Raw genomic sequence first — 17,164 nt, 5'->3', positions numbered from 1 at the left:
CCAGCAGATATTTGTTTCGAGAAGATAGCCATTGTTAGATTGCTGCTAAACAACATACAGTACAAACCAGACTTCTACCCCAGTCTTAATCTACTTGCATATAGAAGTGGGTGGCACTATACAAAGTACCATTTTGCAGGACAAAGTGTTATACAAGGCCTCCTGAAAAAACATGTCTTTAATCCAGAGGAAACCCAAGGTGGATACAGGACACATGCATACTTCCAGAAACTCAGCTGTAGAGAGACATCAAGAAAATAAGGATTGAGAAAGGGCAAGAAAACACGACTCAGGAGGAAAGTTTAAGGGTGGACAAGAATTCACAGTCCAAACACAAGAATAAAAATTCATGCCTGGTGCTTGGCTGGTGCCCTTCATCTCAGAAACCCAAAGGAGGTGTTGTTGACCAAGTCCATTTGACACAGAGCACCATTGAGGAGGAAGCCAATCATCCCCATTTTACAGATGAAAACACGAAAGTGCAGAAATACAAATGTCTAAATTAACTGTGACCTGAACCCCTGCCCTGAGAAACATGGTTTGGCAGTGGATGAAATCAACCCTGCAACACCCTTAGCCTTAGTGAGGATGGCACTACAGCATCTTTTAAAATCAAGTCACGGGGTTTGGTGTTGGGTAGACCAACCTTTCAGTGGTTTGTGGAACTGTAGGCTTAAATGGTCAGCTGAGAGGTCCACAAGAAGACAGGAGTACAGATGGGACAGAGACAAAGCATTTCAGCTCCAGATCTTTTCTAGCATGGAAATCATGATGACCCCTGTCCTGAAAGCATTTAGAGAGAACTATGCTAACTCTCAATGAATATGGAATAGGTAGGTCTGCCAGGAATGGGATAGTTCTAATATCTGGCAGAGGGAAGAAAGAAAAGAGCCATTTTTCAAACAGCAAGGGCTTTATTATAGGCCAGCTGAGCTCCAAAACTGAGGAAATATCTCCATCTAGCAAAGCCAGCCTGATAACAGGCAGAAGACAAGGTGAGCATGCAGGTGGAGGTGCTGAAATCATAGAATGGGGTATCACAAGGCCTGTCTCTGACCAAAAGTAGACGTTCAGAAAAAGAGCGTGGCAATAGTATATACTGGTGCATACATATAGCATGCACAAAATGGTGTCCTAAATATATGCGGATTCCTCTGTCCCTCTCTCAGGCCAAATCAAGTCAGTAAGCAGCAGTTCTACCTGGGGTAAACCACCTCCCAAAAAACTGTGATGCTCACTGGAAGGAGGATTTTTCATACTTTATGTACTTCATACATGCACTTCAATCTAACAGAGTGCACCACATAAGATTAAAGCCATCTCTTTCCATTTTTACCCCAAAATATTCAAAACTGGTAGAAAGTCTAGATTATCTTACAAGGTCTCTGTTCATTCTTCCTCCAGATACCGTTTGCTTTCACCAATCCCCCTTGTCCCAGGGATAAGGCACAACACCAAATAACGGCAGAGCTCACAGTTTCAACAACTCATTTATCATCAGCTGGTCACTCCTTGATCAATGTTTTATGAAGGGATGTTTCAGAAAAAAATGCAGAGGGAGTAGGAGAAGGAAAGTAGAAAACCATCCCTAGTTCAATTTTGATAACATTGGCAGGAGGTGATTCGCTCTAACAAATTAAAATCAGCAAATCTTCTCTCATTTTCTCTGACAGAGGTAACCAATTTAAATTTTCATAAAGGGGGCAGTGATGTGTGTCTTTGCGAGACAGAGTCACCAATCTAGCAGCCCTCTGATTTAAAATATTATCTTTCTTTTCCTTTTTTTTTTTTTTTCTTTCCCCTTCCCTGAGAGCTTCCTGGAGCAACATGACACATTATTTCAGCATAACCAGACTAATACAAAACCCTCGCTCCAAGAGGCACCGCGAGGAATTTCTAAACCCAAGATGTGAAGACGAACGGATGTTCTTTAGGGACTTCATTTACTTCTTATTTTCTTTTTTTTTTTTTTAACGTGTGTTGTGTTTGGTAGCCTCAGCATACTGCAAACTGTATTACAGAGCCAGCTACCACATGGAATGCATATAAGAGAAAGGGATGCACACTCTGCACATGGGCTGGCCTGCCAGATTGCTCTCCAAGAGAGAAGTTTGTCTTCCAGGTGGCGGTTTCATACGTTATAATAAAATGATACCAGTATTGGGTTGGGGGTGGTGTGGTGCTGTGGAAGAATTGTCTTTTGGGCAGCAGGAGCTTTAAGAGGGGTTACAAGGCAGGTGGCACCTTTTATACCGGGATGCTGGAGGTTGCCAAAGACTGGGATGACATCTGAGATGGCCCTGACTTGGAGAAATGAGGGTTGCCACAGGTCCCCGTCATGGTGATTTGGGACTTAGAGGGCTGGTCCCCTGTGGATTTGGGACCTCAGGAGGCCACACATGAATCTAAAGAAAAAGTGCATTTCAAGCCAAAAGAGGCTTCTGCATTTTCAAGGCAGATGGGACACTGAAATACAGTTTTCCCTGGCAGAGATATGGTTCAAAGCAACTGAGATGCAAAGAAGGAGCTTCCTATCCCCAGCTGGGATAAGAAAACTGTGCCCCAGCCCCTTTCTTCCCATGCTTCAGAGCCCCAAATCCCCACCCAAATATACAGATGTGCATCAACCCCCCATCGGCAAGTTACCTACGCCTCAGCCCAGTTTCACCCAAGCACACGCATACCCCTTCTGCCCTCTTTCACCCCAGCCCCTTCTGCAAACCCCAGACAAGTGGAGAGCCCAGGGAATTTGGGGAAGGAGCCACGAGAAGAAGGGAGCGTCCTGCACACGGTGAGCGCTGGGATGTGCCAGGGACCCCTGCGCTTTGTCTGCAGCCACATCGAGCTGTTCCAATATGTGCTGCGACACCGAGAATGACAGTCTTCTGCAAACCTCCAGGCCAGGTGCCAGCTCCCTTCCCTTTGAAGGCTCGCCTGGGGATGTGAATTTTCTCCAAGGGGAGGAGGCGAGCTAGTTACAGAAACAGCCTGTCATCCATCTTGAAGAAAATACTCCTCTCTCTTTGCACCTATCCTAGAAAGGTGGCAATCACTGTGCTGCAAACCCAGGATCAGGCCCAGAGAAAGGCTTTGACTCATTTGTTTACCAGCGAAGGTTTCCTGGAGCTGATTAATGAGCCAAGCTGATACCCTGCAACAGGTATCCATGACAGGGGATTTCCTGCATGCTACTTGAGCTACAGAAGGCGAATTTGGATCTATGATCACTCTTCTTCCCCCTCTCTCTCCCAGAAAAAAAGGGGACCAAAAAAAAAAGCCACCTGCAACCTCACAGACACCAAGGGAAGCCCCTCCATCATCTTCCTCCCCTCGAGGAGCAATGAAGGGGCACGATCCCTGCTTGGACGATACTCTGGGCTGACTCACAGGAGCAGGGCGCTTGGGCAACCCGTTGCCCACTTGTAGGGAGCAAGGGCTTGTACAGAGCCCCCCCAGCGAGCCCTTGGGGCAGGGGGCTGTTTCTCCCCCACCTCCTTCCTGGGCACGGGGGCCAGCAGAGCTGCCCATGCCGCTTGCCAGGGAGAGCCCGTGGTAGCCCGGATAACCTCTGGTTTCACAAGGATCCTGAGAGCGGGGAGAAGTGGGGTGCATAAACCATGCGGGGGAGTTCGGTAAAAAAACATGGAAGGGGGGTGTTGGCAAAAAGCCCGTGGGAAAGTGATGCTCGCAGAGTGGGGAATAAACCCCGTGGGGCGGCATGTTTTGGGTGCGGGGTGCGAGGCAGCCCTTATTGCGAGCCCCAGCTGTATGGAGTGGGTTTTTTTGGTGGTTTGTTTTGTTGTTGTTTGTTTTTTTTTTTTTTTTTTTTTTAATAGCGGGGGGGAAGAATAAAAGGGGGGGCACCGCTCCAGCGGGCTGTGCCGAGCAGCCGCACGCTCCGGGGGCGGCGGGCGGCGATAGCCGGGCTGCGAGCGCCACCTCCCCGCCACTCGCCGCAAGCCCTGGTCGCCCCTGGCTTCCCCCCCCCCGCCAGCTACCGAGAGCTACGGGGGCTAGGAGGGATAGGGGGGGACCTTGACATGAGGTTGAGATGTCCCTCCCCGCCTTCTCCAGCCTCTCCCGCCCGGGGTTACAGCGGGGACAGCCCCGATGCCATGGGAAGGAAGGAGTGTGTGCGTGGGGGGGTGTTGCTAAGTTTGGGGTGCTTGCAAAAGGGGGCTGCGGGGTGTTGCAAGGGAAGGGAGGGCTGTGTGTGTGTCCCAGAGCACCTCTGAGTGCCCGCGGGGCAGAGGACGATGCAGGTCTCCCCAGGGCGGCGGAGCAGTGAGATGGGAGCGATGCTCCCCCTCCCCACCATGGAGGCTGCCTTTGGCTGCTCCTTGGGGGTGCGACTGGGGTTCAGGAGTCTCCACGCACACACAGACACACTTCTCAGCAAGGTTGTGGGGTCTGGCACACCCCTCCTGCCTCAGTTTACCCCATGTAAGGGGAATAGCGGCACAGACCCTTCATTAACGGAAAACCACCCCACTTTGCAGCCAGTCTTTCGCTGAGCCTGCCCACATTTGCTGGTCAGTTATGGGGGGGCTCCAAGACTCTATTCCTGCACCCAGGGCTCTGTAACACCCTCCCCAGTGCTATGGAAAGGGCCAGGACCCCTGCTCCTGTCCTTGCCCCTGTCCAGTTTCTGCCTGGCCTTCCCCTTCACCCTCCACAGCAGAAGTGATGCTGCACCCTGACCCCACTATAACACATGGAGGGGACCATGGAGGGTCCCCTGATTCCCCCCAGCCAGCACCCCCGTGCTCGCCATGCCCCTCTGCTACAGCTGAGACCCAGCAGGCAGGATGTCCTGCCTGCTCAACCCTCTGCCTGTCCCCTGCCTGGCTCAGACCCATGGCCACCCTGTCCCCTGGCAGTGCGGCTTGCCTGAGAGCTGGTGCAATTCCTCAGCACCCTCCGAGGGTAAAAACCTCTCCCGCTCTGCCCTGCGACCTCCTTCCTCTTCCTCAGAGAGGTCTTGGGCACAGTAAGGACTGCAGGACCTAGGTTAATGAGTCATTAATTAATTAGGGACCCACTTAATATGCACGGGGAGTTGTTTGTTTCCTTTAGCAGCCCAGGCTTTGGATGAGATCCCAGCTCTGCGAAGCCTCCAGCCTCGTCTCCCAGCTGATAATAGATAATACAGATATTTCAGCACCAGCCAAAGCAGAGTCATCATCATTAATACACAGTCCTCCCTGCTACGCGGCGGAGGTCGCCAGTCAACTCCGCGGAGTGCCTGGGGCTCATCTCTCCTGGCTTTCCTTAGGCTTTGCGTGGCCAGGCGAGAGCAGACCTATAGCTAATCAACAGGTAAAGGGGCCGGGGAGGTGCACCCTGCACCCTGAGCACCCCCTGGCACCCTCCCAGGAAGCACTGGCTTTCGAGGCGCTGCAATTTTTGCTCTGCCGCGCAGGCAGGTTTTGGCATCTGTCAAAGTAGCTTCGTTCTTCCTCCCCCCCCCCCCCCCCCCCCCCCTTCCCCAGTTCCCTTCCTCCTCCTCCCTCAGCCATCAGCTGTCAGCTGGCCCTGGCGCTCGCCAGACCCACTGCTGGAGCCGGATTGAGCCTGAGCCCTGGAAAACCCCAGCTCCAAAGGGATGGGGTGGTCAGGGATGGAGGGGGGGTGTCTTTTTGCTCTCCATCCCTTTGACCTTGCCCTGATACTCCCCTCCCCACCACCTCCTCTCTGTGTAACTGATTCACAGGGGTTGTTTCCTTGGCCAGGGCATGATCAGGGACATGAGTGTGAGTCACAACTGAAGGTACCTTGCAGAGTTGATCTGCAACCCGTGCCTTCAATTGTCAGAGACCGATGCCTTCTCTCGGCCAGACCAGGGCACAACCAGGCTGAAAAGTCCCTTTGAAACCTCTACCTGCTCCCCTCCACCCTGCTTTTCCTTCCAGCCTTGGCAGAGCCATGGCTGAAACACCTCTCTGCGAAAGTCTGAAGATGCATCAACAGCCACCCTCCATCAGCGAATGTCAGGCCGTGAAAGGGAAGGGGGCGGTGGGGGAAGAGGGAGAGACAAATTCTGCGATTCATTCCCACACAGGGTGATTCAGAACAAGATGCTTTGTAATTACGCATCCCTGATGGAGACTCCTTCTCTCTCCACCCCCCCAGAGAAAGGCTAAGCCATGCCTGGGTGCCAGCAACCCCCAGGAGCCCAGCTCCAGGAGCAGCGTGTGTGTGTGTGTGTGTGTGTGTGTGTGTGTGTGTGTCTGTGCCATACTCTGATTTCTATATTGGCTAAAGGCTAATTTTCTCCTACAGTGTGAAGCAAAGTGCTGATAAATGGCATTTGGGGGAGCACATTAGGAGCTTATTGCCTCCCCAGCCATTGACTCCAGCTCTGGGAAGGTGCCACACGAGCTGCAAAGCAAGCAAGGACCCCCCCGCCCCAAGCACTCCAAGGAAAAGGAGGAAGGCAAGGAGCTGGGATGGAGGCAGATTCATGCCCGGAGCAGGCAGCTGCCTATCCCTCTGAGACTTTGTTTGCCAACATTGCAGCTGAGGAGTCCCGGACCCCAGGGCTGCCCGCGAAGGCACCGCGGCTTCGCAGCACTTTGCAGTTCAGCCCCAGCTGGCTCTGCAGCTCTCCCGTCACGATCCCCCGCTCCTCTTCCCTTGCCTGGCTGCCTTCTCCCCCAGGAACAACCCAGTCCCCAGCTCTTTTCCCCAGGACACAAATGCATTTCCCCCTCCGCATCCTGCAGACATCAATATTTTCCACCGCCGCTTGATGTTTGCCCACAGGACCCGCATGCACGAAAGTTAAAACTTCCCATGGCAGGGAGTGATTATGCTCTATCAGTCCAAATTGCAGAGCGGAGGGGTCGAAAACATCCTCCGGGTGCTGTTTCCAGGGGCAAAAAGCAGAGGAGCGGGTGCCCACCTCTGCCCCCATCCCTGCCTCCCCTGGGGATGGAGAGAGACCCCCCCTACACTCAAGGCAAAACGCAGCCCCAAGAAGTCGTGTGCCCCCTCTCCCTCCCCTCCAAGGAAGAAGGAAGGGTGGCCAGGAGCCCCTTACCTTGCAGAGCTCCCCAGGTTTTATACCCTCCTTCTTCCTTTTGTCAAATTCCAAATGGAAACCAGCAACATATCCAGGGGTAACCAGCCCAACATTGGGCAGCGCGTGAAGTCCAAAAGGATGGCAGAGCTCTCCCTCCCTCCGCTCCCTCCACTCCTGCCTCTACATATATATATACATACACACTTATATATATATATATGTATATATTAAACAGAAAAGGGGAAAAAAATTCCTAAAAGAAATGGGGGTGGGGAGGGAGAGGAAGGGAGAACCTTTGGTGTCTCTGCAGACAGGCAGGTGGAAGAGAAAAGCTGAAAATAATTAAGCCGTTTTTTGAGGAATCCTTAGGAGAGGGGAAAAACGCAGTTAAAAGCCAGTAAATCATTAGATCCAAGCAGACAATCAAGTCTTCTCCTTTAAAAAAAATATACAGCAGGGTTCAGAGTAGCTTTCCCAGCAGCGAGGAGCAAGAATGGTCTTCTTCAGAAAGATATGTTTGTTTAAAATCCACTCGTCTGCTTTTCTTTCTTTCTCTCTCTTCTCCCCCCACTTTTTTTTTTTTTTTTTTTTTTTTTTTTTTTAATTCTGCTTCTGAATCTCTCTCTGTGAAACTAGATCCAGTCTTTGTAGCCAGGGGCTGCATTAAGGATTACATCAGGCTTTTATAAGCTTTCCAGATCACACATTAGAGTGAGAGAGAGAGAGAGAGAGGGAGGGAGGGATAGGAGGGAGGGATAAAATGCACACACACATACACACGCACACGCACGGATCGGAGCTTTGTAAAACAGGCAGCTATAGGGAAGGACCCTAACTGCCACCGTATCGCATCGGGCATGCTCCGCTAGCCTATAGGAAGAGAGGATGGATGGATGGATGGATGGATGGATGGATGGATGGATGGATGGATGGATGGAGCAGAGGAGCCAGCGAGAGCCGGAGTGCGTTGGCGGCCGGGCAACGCAGCCTCCCCGGGACAGCTTAGCCCTAAGCGGGGAGCCAGGAGGTGAAGAGGGAGCTGGGATGGTGGTGGTGGGGATGACAGGGGCTTTGCTCTCCCCCCCCTCCCCCCCCCAAAAAAAACCAAACCCAAACCTGCGGGCGTTCAGCGCGGGAGAGATGCGGGTCGCCCGCAGAGGGATGCGCAGGGACACGGCTCGCCTCTCCCTGGGTGCCGGGAGGGAGAAGGGGCTGCTGGGGCTCCCTCACCACCACCCCCCCACCCCCACCCGCTGCTGACAACCTGGGGAGGGGGACGGGAGACGGGACAGGATGGTGGGGAGCCCCGGGACAGGCAGGCGGAGGGTGGGCAGGAGCTCCCCGGGCACCCCTGTTTGCCAGTGGCTTTGCACCAGGGCACACGGTTTGCCCAGGCGGGAGACAGCAACAGCCATTAACCCTTTCGTCTTTTATTTTTTTTAAACCTCTTTCCTAGCATTCTGACCAACTCCTTGCTCCATCAACCCATACGGGGGGGGGGGGGGGGGAGTGTGTGTGGTGTGTGTGTGTGTGTGTGTGTGTGTCTCACACCAGTGCAACACCCCAGGGTGGCTGGGGGACGGGGGGGAAGGGAGAATTTGAGCAGATGGAAGAGGAGGACATGGGCTGGGGTAAAAGGGGCATGCTGCAGCCCAGCAGCTTTGGGGTAAAGGTGCTGCCTCTGGATTTACAGCCCGGGGAAGGTCCCCTGGTAAACGAGGAGCCTGCTGAGCAGAGACAGGGGGTGTGGGAAAGGGATGGAGGGGAGAGCGAAAAGGCTGGAGAAGGCAGCAGAGAGCAGGGGGACTTCAGCATCTTGCCAGACTTCAGGACCTGGCCCTTGTTTTTAACACTTTCTACTCCATAAGGAGGAAACGAGCCCCTTTCCCTGACAAAACCATCTCCCTCCCTGCTCGGGGCTGCTGCCCACCCATCAGTGGAAGGGCACAGACCTGCCCCAAGGAGTAGAGGTCAAAATTTCAGCTACCTTCAGCCTCTGTCCCTCTGCCTCAGGGAGGGTGAGGCTCACCCCATTCCACCCCCCAGGGTCTGTCCAGGGCACCTCCATCCCCTGCCCTTGACCTTCTTCCCCTTTACTCCCTTCCCTTCACCTCATTCAGCCCTTTTGCTCCCATTTTCACACCTCCAAACCTCTTTTTCTCCAAAAACAACTTCTGGGGGAAGGGAAAAAGGGAGAAAATTATTCATTTTGGGTAAAGCTGAACAGCAAGCCCTGGCTGTGGTGAAGCGCGGCAAACCAGCCTCTCTCCTTGTCCCCAGCCAGCACTGCAGCATTGTTGGCCAAAGGCATCTGTGACATCTCCAGTTTAGCAGGGACTGGAGCAAAGGGGCAGCTGGGGCCTGAAATGCTTGTTTTTAGCCGACAGGCGGCTATGCTGGATTAGCACCGTGCATGCTCCGAATGGAAATCTCTCCTTTTCTCTCTCCAGCCTTTCGGGAGTTTGTTTGGCTGATTTGTTTTCCTTCAAGAAGGCTTCCCTGCTCCTCTGAGTCCCTCCAGGGATCTCTTCTCCGCTTTTCGTTCTCCAGCTCCTTTTTTCTCCAGCCCTCGCAGGTGCAAGCAGGAGAGCAGAGAGCTTCAGTGGGAGGCACAGGGTGCTTGGCAAAAGGAGCCCATGCAAAGCAGGAGGTTCTGCCCCTCTGAGTCCCATGGGGCAGCTCTGCCACACCTTTGGGGTGGTGGGGGAAGTGGGGGGCACTCGCCTTCCCTGTCCTGTGGTTGGGGAGGTCAGGCAGAGCATCTCTCCTGTGTTTCAGGGCAAAGAAGCTCAGGACAAGGAAAAAGTACCAGAAAGTAACACTGACGAAACTAAACCCATTTCCAACCCCCACTGCTGTAACGGGGCATGATGGAAATCTCATCTTTGTGGGAATGGGGAACTGGGCTCAATGCAATGAAAATTTTCACTGCAGCCCATTTCTATGCAGTCCTAGGTAGAGAGGCCCATGAATCTCCAGACCCTCATTTAAAAAAAGGGTAAACACTACCCACACCTTAAAAACCTAGAGAAGAGTGGTTTGATCTCCCTGTTTTTCCCTGTGTGCCCTCCAGGGAGAACTGGGGGTGAGCCGCAATAGTGAACAGGGCGTGTAAGGATTTGGAGTGTGCAATTGGCTGAGGTAACCAAATGCAATAATTCACCTGGTCTCTTTGGTTTTGCACATCCGTGAAGTGATTAAGAAGAAATAACTTTACCATAATGCACAGGGATCTGTGAAACTCACTGCTGCAGGATACTTCTGAGGGCAAAGTCTGTTTGCAGAGCAAGAGATGCTCTCAGCACATCGGGTCTCTTACAATATGAGTTTGGGGAGACATATATCCTTCCTTTCGTCCTGCAAACATAACTGAAACATGTAATCCCTGGGGACAATTGTCTATTTTTTACCAGTCTACCTCAAAGTCAACTGGTTTGACCAGTCTTTAGGTCATTTGCCATCCTGGCCCACTCATGTGGTGAAGAAGGGCCGCCCTTGGTTCCTCAAGCAAAAAGGGGAGCACCATGATGGAGAGTGGGCCTGGAAGAGCAGCCATGCCATGGAAAAGGATGGAGAAGTTATATTAACAAAGTTTTTCTCATCGCCAGTCTCCATAAGTCCCAAAGGTGCCCCTGAAGGGAGTCACTGAGCCCTGGAACACACTCAGATGGAAAGACACATTTGTGTTGATGGTGTCACCCCCCCTGGCTCCCCATGTATAGACCTTGCTGGGACCATGCTGCCCAGCCCTGAGGCAGTACTGTTTATTTCTGACACAGAAAGCCCTGCAACAGAGATCCCAGCCCCATTTTGCTTGAAGTTATTCAGAAATACCCAAAAGGCCTGAGCTCAGCCCAAACTGACCACCCCTGTCCCACCACAATATGGTACGAGGACTCCTGAAGTTACTCAGGGCCGATATGGGTGTCATCAGGACCTTCCAGTGTCATTGCCAGAGGAAAGAGAAACAGATAAGACCAACAAAAACAAGAGACTGCAAGGCACAACAACTTCTGGGACATACCATCTCCAGACCACCATGGTGGTGCTAATAAGGCCAACCCACCCATAACAGTTCTCAGGGAGGTGCTGGGTGGGTTTTAGGACAAAACCACTGATTTTGTATCATTCTCCTCTCCATTAGACTCTTGTTGCCTTTGCCCATGGTCTGTTTTCTGTCTGGGCTTTGCTATGAGTTGGCTCGAGCTGCAACTGTCTGCTTCTCTCTGACAAAAGAAAACAGCAAACTCAATACAGATAAGCAATCCCTCTACCCTTACAAACACTTTGAATTTGGACCATGTTTATTGCAGAGAAAATGCCGCTTGTTGTCAGAGGCAAAACTGGTCAAGATCAAAAAGGGATGGAAAATATCTACAGTTAAATGCAGTATCCCTGGGAATCTGCAAAGAGATTCTGGGAGAAAGAATAAGCTGTACACTTCAGGGGCCTAAGCTGGTCTCAGACTACAAAATACATGAGGGAGACATGAAATAGAGAGTGAAACATCTTTTATCTGCCCAATCTTTGCACTTTCTTTTAAAGCACCTAATAATGATGGGAACAGGCTGTTTGGGCTGGTAGCTGTTCCGAGCTGGTTTAGATTTGTCAGCTCTGTCCTCCCACCTCTCACATTGTGAAGGTAGGCTTCTGGTCCCATTGGGTTAATATATCTGCCCCTAAAATCTGCTGGAAGCATAATTGTAATGTAGAGAAGCTGAACCCACTTTGTTGGAAGAGTTCCTTCCTGCCGGTGGCAGTCCCAGCCATCAGAGGTGTAAATGAGGATAGCAAGGGAAAAAAAAAAGGAATGTCCGGGATTCTCAGGGGAACTGTTTGAAGAGGATAACTGCAAAGCAGGACAGCTTGTAAGTAATCAGTTTACTTCCCCTCTAGCAACAGATACCACTGTGTTTCATCTATAACACCTTGCATTGTGTCTAGCTAAAGACCTGCTTGAAAATTTCCAATTTCCAGCCAGACACATTCTTCTGCTGAAGGGTGACATGGAGTAACTCAGCTGGACACAGGGCCTGAAAGGGATTTTGCCATGCCTTTCTCTCACATGACTGCTGGCTTGTGGCTTCTACCTTACTTTTGTTGTTGATTTCAAAATTTATTTTAATGAATTGTCATTCCTGTTACCAGCTGTGATTTCTGCTGGCAGGGGCTGCTCAGGACTGTTAATGCTCACATCATCACATGTCAAACCCAGCGATCGCAGCCTCTCCAAAGTACAAAGAGAAAACTCCTCTTCCTCCTCTCATGGGCTGCATTTACTAAGTGAAAGAATTGTCTGTGTTCAAGGAGTGCCTTTGCTCAAAGACCTCCATTCTTAGATAACATGCTGAGAGACTTCTCCTAAACCAGGAATTTAGCATTAAACCCATTTTATAGAGTTGTAAAGTGAGGCAAGGCAGCAATCCCAGCTTCCCAAGTGACAGCATGGAAAATCCTAACTCCAAGTCTCTCCACTAACCGGCCTGCTTCTCACTCCAGGACCAGGGGCCAACTTCATGGAGCCCAAAAGAGAGGTCCTCCTGAGGGGAACAAGCACCAGCACATACATGGTCATGGCCAGTGATGGTGGCTGGAGCTTAGATGAGTGACTGCACTGTTGGTGAGGAAGCCAAGCCATCACCAGGGTCCCAAAGCTCCTGCATCAGCAGAGAAGAGGATGGAACCACCTTCTGAAAGCATTTGTGATGCTGGGTCTGGCAGCAGGAAGGAGTGATGGAGCCCCAAGCCTAGATGTTCACAGCTCCTCTCTTCTTCCCCAGAGCTTTGCAGTTCCCCTTCTTTTCCTCTTGCCCCCACTAGCCTAGGAAGGGAAGGGTTGGGGAGGAGATGATGGTGAAGTCCTCCTGATGCCTTCCCACTCCACACCAGCCACTGAGATTCACTGAGCTCCCTTTGCCCCCTTCCCCACACGTCCTCCACATGTGTCCATTCCCCTGACAAACACACTCTTGTGAGGATCACAGGAGCTTTACTCATCACTTTTGGCCAAGGTATGAAGGGAGAGGGACCCCCAGCCCTTCCTTTCCAGCTCACAGGCAGCAACTCCTGCCCTGGTCCCCAGCCTGTGTCCCCCACAATCCACCAGAGATGCTGGGCTCTGAGTGCATCCTCCTTTGGCTGTGGAGACTTGAGAGGGGAGGGTAAGAGATGGAGGGACACATCAACTTAGTCAGCCAGGAGGTGAGCTTCAGAGAGACCTTCACTTTGCAAAGGACTGAGGGAGAGGAAAGGGTCAAATCATTATATGTGAGAGTGTTTTTCCTGTAACTCTAATTCTGCAAAATCTCCCCCCCCCCAGCCAGATCCACAGGGATGAATGAGACACCCTGAATGTCCCAGGACACTTCAGTGAGAAATGTAAATTTTCCTTTTCCTGATCTAGCCCAGGGGTCTGTGAATTGGCAACCCCTTCCCACTTCTGTCCCAGTATTAGGGCTTGCTTTCCAGACTTTTCATGTTTGCAGTTCCTGGGTGTCCATGGAGAGCTTGGCAAGAGTTATCTTTCGAAGGCTCCTATGGCAAGGACAAAAGCTGGTGGAGATCCAGGAGCCAGAGGCTGAGAACCAGTAGTCAGAGAATAAAAACAAAGTGTACTTTGGGGGGTGGGGGGGAAGGAGATCATTCTAATGAGTAGAAAGCTGTTAAAACATTGAAGATGTTTGTCCTAGAGGGAGCTGTGTTATATCTGCCTGCATTACAGTGGGGCACAGAGTGATGCTATCGCCAGTGAAGTCAAAACCGGAGCATCCCAAATGGTCACATAAAGGGAATCTCTCTAACAGGTTCTCAGCTTGTTTGGAAACTGTAGTCACAAGAGGGAAAGTGCAGAACACCTTCTAAAAATAGCAATGGTAATAATAATTACAGCATTTTTTTCCCACAATAGCTGCTGGAAACTGCTAGCCACTTTTTTAAAACCTTGGTTAGCACAAAAGGTTTCTCTGGTGGTGTAAAAACAGATTCATTTGCAGGGTTCGCCTTGCGAATGTGTTTCCCAAGCAGAGCTATAGATGGCAGTACGTAGTATTTACGGAGTTGTTTCCCCAAGTAAATCTCCTTATTTTAGCAGAAAGCGAGAGAATTTCATTTCCTTGTAGTTACAACGCGCTCAGAATGAGAACTCTTAAATCAGTGGAGAAACTGGAAGTACACAGCAAGAAAAGCCTCCTTGCCTGAGTACTGGCAAACGGAGCTTGAAATGTAAAATACCTCTGTGTTGTGTAGGATTGTCTATCCCCTTTCACAGGGATGATACCTAGAGAGTTGAACAAGAAAACAATTTTCCACACTGGAAAAAAGTTTAAGATATCTCAACTGGCTCTCACAAAAACCTCAAATAAACTGAAAATCCCAAGATCACTTTCAAAAACCAGCAGTTCAACATGACATGTGAATTTAATTCTAGCCAGTCAAAAGAATTCATTTTATTTCAACTTATATTTCCACTCTGTTACTGCTTTAATATTACTAGGTTAGCTTTCAAAATTCAAAATAATTTTAAAGGAATCCTGTTTCCTTTTTTTCACAAAAATACCACAACTCCTTTTCTCCTTTTTATAGTAAAACACTCCTTTTCCACAAACTGAAGTCTAATTTTCAATGAATTGACACTTCTAGCCCCAAAAGAGAGTGAAGAACCTTACTGATGAAATATGTGACTTGTTGCAAGTTTCTTTCTTTTCCTGCTGAGTATTTGGGGTATCAAAAGTACACCGTGAAGGGACTTTATTAATTGAAGCTTAGTGTAAAGAAACTCCTAAGCTTCCTGACTACACGAGTACTGGTTTTGCATCAGATTCGCTCATCTGACAGAGTTGGGGCAAATTCACATATTCTACACCCTTGCAGCAGAATCAATGACCCGTACACCTGAAGTTAAATAAAAAAACATTGAAACAGAGAAAATAAAAAATCTCCTGCAGAAACACTCCCTCCTTCCATATTTAAAATTCCCCATAGCGATGAGCCCACTAAAAGGTGGCACCTCCACCAGTCATTTCTAAATAATCCCAGCTAGCAAATGACCAAAACTCTAGGTCATCTTCTTGCCCCCATGTTCCCAGCGCCTAGGGACTACATCTCAGTTCATTTATGTACAAGGATCCAAGTCAGCTTTTCACTGATGTCAGAAAAGATAAACAAAACAAACTTCCAAAAGTTCACACAATGGTGGGTTTCCAGCCTCATTTTGCAGATTCAAGCAATTCAAATCATCTCCCAGGTCTAATTCTTGCAAGGCCAAGTACTTCTAGGCTACCACAGAAACTAAAGGAGTTGGAGAGTGCTCAGCACTTTTTAGGATCTATTCCTTTGCTGCTCACATGAATGAAAATCTGTGGTTTTCCCATGGCTGTATTTGATCCAAGCATGTTTTCTATGTGCTGAAATCAAAGGCTGATCCTGTAACTGTATAGCTCGTCTGACTTAAGTATATATTCTATATGCTGTAATACAAGGTCGATCCCATAATGTATAGCTTATTGAATTTACGTTGGAAGTCCTTCATCGGAAGGTGGGATTAATCTTGAATAAGGGAATAAAAAAAAAGACCTTAAGACTAACTAAAGCATTCACCCAAACTCAGCCCCATTGTGTTTGGCTTCTTTCCCCCCCTAGATGTAATTATAATATATGCTGGGACATGTGTGTTTATAATAATGGAGAAGCCATTTATCAGAGAGCTTATCACTGTCTCCTGCTGTAAATCATTGAGATCAATTGGAAAAGCCTGGCTGTTGAGTCATTCGATACCAGTGCACAATTCACTCCCCGATGCTACGTGCGCTCATAAATACTCTGCAGAGGCTTCCAGCAAACTTCAAAACTTCTGCAGGTGCAATGCTGTTTCTAAATGCAATGACCTGTGGTCTATTTTCCATTTTGATGGCCACGTGCTATTTTAGAATTTTCTCACTCCCCTCACTTCTTATTTTAGGGTTTTCATTTCAGAGACCAGCTGTTCGCATTTGGCATTACCCTGTTTTACTGGCAGTGCCGTGGCAGCACACGGCAAATTAATGCTTTGCCCCAGGTTATGTGGGAAGTCTGGCAGAGGAGGCAACTGAACCCAGACTTTTCCAGGCTCACTTTGACCATAAACAATTGTGAGAATTATTGCAATGACTGTATTTTTTACCCTCCTCTTTCCCAGAAACATGCCATGATGCTGCATGAGTCCTCCTTTGCTTTCTTTGTATTACCATCCTAAAGTTTTAAGGTTATTCCCTTTGAACGGACTTCAGCAACCATTTTGTTGGTGGTGCTCTTCTAGAGGAGAGTGGCTTTTCTCCCTTCTTACAGCTGTTTTCTCTAATCTGAAAATAAGTCACTTTAGACAGAAAGAACATGTTTTTCTCCCTCTGAGTGTTGAACGTAACATCGTGACTTGTGCATAAAGCCTGTTTCAATTACAAGAAACTTTCTTCTGTCCTTCTGTTAAACTTAAACCTCTGTGAAATCCACTTGTACTTGGGGACAGAACAAGAGAGCAAACTTAAGTGCTTAAATAAACTTAAGGGACACAGTCAAGTCATATTAAAATCAAAATATACAGCCAATTCAACTCTTGTATGGGATTTTCTTTTCTGTTGTTTTTTTTTCTTTTTCTTTTTTCTTCTCCTTCTTATTTTGAATGACTCTCAAGTTTTGTAGCCCACTGTACATCAAGAAATGAATAAAACTGCTGCAGTATGAGTGAAACCTAACTCATTATTTTCATTATGTACCTTATAGAAAGCAAGACCATTTGAACTCAAGGACATTCACCCTCTTCCCAGCATTTCCCACCCCACACAAGGGAGACCACAGACTCTAGAAACCATCTCCCCCTCTGGTTAGAGAGGTGTTTTGCATTTAGATGCAGTTTTTGGAGGCTGCTGGAAAATTAGGAAGGCAATCCAAGAGGCACATAAGAACCACTGATGTGCCATTTATGCAGGGAAAAGCTGCTTATCTGCTGTGGAAAACATGGGCCTAAGGAGATTAAAACTGAGAGAACAATCATGGTCCAGAAACATGGGGATGGAGCAGATGACCCTGGGGCCATTTCCAGCGCCAGCTGTATCCCCAGTCCTGCTTCACCTTGACCAGACTTGGCAACATGACCTAAAAGCCCACATG

At 49.3% G+C, this 17,164-nt stretch overlaps 1 protein-coding gene across 5 annotated transcripts in view; it reads right to left on the bottom strand.

Annotated features, from left to right (window-relative positions):
• The window catches only part of ADGRB1 (adhesion G protein-coupled receptor B1), a 283,323-nt gene extending 275,247 nt beyond the window's left edge, over positions 1–8,076 (bottom strand). For all 5 annotated transcript variants that reach the window (XM_074888977.1, XM_074888979.1, XM_074888990.1 and 2 more), the window contains exon 1: positions 7,043–8,076. The gene's annotated coding sequence lies outside the window, so the exon portion shown is untranslated. The remainder of the gene's footprint in view (positions 1–7,042) is intronic.
• Positions 8,077–17,164: the final 9,088 nt, after the last annotated feature.

The sequence above is a fragment of the Strix uralensis genome, chromosome 1 (assembly GCF_047716275.1).
Source record: "Strix uralensis isolate ZFMK-TIS-50842 chromosome 1, bStrUra1, whole genome shotgun sequence".
NCBI lineage: Eukaryota > Metazoa > Chordata > Aves > Strigiformes > Strigidae > Strix > Strix uralensis.
Note: the sequence above shows the minus strand (reverse complement) of the source record. Positions and strands in the feature narration are given on the sequence as shown.